Below are 1,412 nucleotides of genomic sequence, written 5' to 3'. Positions count from 1 at the left end.
CCCAGTCATCCAGCCTGAATACCAAGTCATTTTTTTTTTACTCCATCCAATTATTCAATAAGTATCTGAGTGTTTTACATTGTGCTAGAGTAACTGTTTCTCAAACTTTGGTCTCTGGACCACTTCTTACCATATTAGAAATTAAAACAAAAAAAACTAGTAACAAATGCATTACTTTCACATTTTCACAGAAGTATTTAAGAGTGGAAGGAAGAGAAACATGTTTGTTGTTCCACTTGTTTATGCATTCTTTGGCTGATTCTTGCGTCAAATGCCTGCCTTAAAGGCAGCTGGACTTTTATCTTTCCTCAAGTCAGTTGGTTGAGATGTTACATATTTGCAATTTTTCCTAACTTTATATATTGATCATTTGGAAAATACTGGTTCACTTAGTAATATAAATCTCAAATGTTGACCCAGTTCTTTACATATCTAAAAATCATCAATATCACTACCTATATCATAAAAAACCTAAACACTGGAAAAATGCCAAGCTCCCTGATAGTGGATACAAGTTCTCTGAAACATCATTCAGCCCTGGCTGGTGTCACTCAATGGTTTGAGTATGGAGCTTCAAACCAAAGGGTCACCAGTTCACTTCCCGGTCAGGGCACATGCCTGGGTTGCAGGCCAGATCCCCAGTAGGGGGTAGATGAGAGGCAACCACACATTGTTTCTCTCCTTTTCTCCTTCCCTTCCCCTCTAAAAATAAGTATCATTCAGTTGTTTTCCTGGAAAAGCTCACTTTCCTTTACATTCAAAAAGATGTCTGCCAGATAGGCTACTGACAACCAAAATATGATAGTCCTTTCCCATTAAAAATGGTGTTCTGAGAAAACAGTACTGAATACAACTTGCAGCTCAACTGTACAACCATTGTACATAAGCATGTAGTACTACATGCAACTATTCCATTTCATCGCTCATAATAAAGTTATGTACTCAGGGTTCAGATCTAAAAAAATTTACTGTTTTCAAACAGGTATGAAGTGAAACTGCTCCTTTTCCCCTCTGGGTGTGTACTGCAAATGCATGACACGGGAGAATGACTACTAGTCTTGTGCCTCTGGCCTTGATTTATGCTAAGATGCCAGCAGTTTTGCCATCTTTGCCTTCTCACCATTAGTAAAGGTATCAGGATAAACCATATTTTAAAATGCTATTCAACATTTTGACTACTTTGAGACATTTTGTTTGTTGCCAAGCTTTCACTTAAAAATCTGACTAGTTGACGCTAATGCTAGTTGATGCTAATGCTTGTTGCCCCACCCACAATTACAGGGTGGGGCAAAAGTAATTTACACTTGTGAGTACACAAAACACAGATTTTATTCTTGTATTTTTATTTAATTTGTATTATTTTCCATACAAACAACTATAAACTTACTTTTGCCCTACCCTGTACAAAAATA

Source organism: Sturnira hondurensis, unplaced genomic scaffold (genome assembly GCF_014824575.4).
Source record: "Sturnira hondurensis isolate 20B ecotype Veracruz unplaced genomic scaffold, ASM1482457v3 Scaffold0008723, whole genome shotgun sequence".
Lineage (NCBI taxonomy): Eukaryota > Metazoa > Chordata > Mammalia > Chiroptera > Phyllostomidae > Sturnira > Sturnira hondurensis.
The sequence above is the reverse complement of the archived record's forward strand: the minus strand, read 5'-3'. Positions refer to the sequence as shown.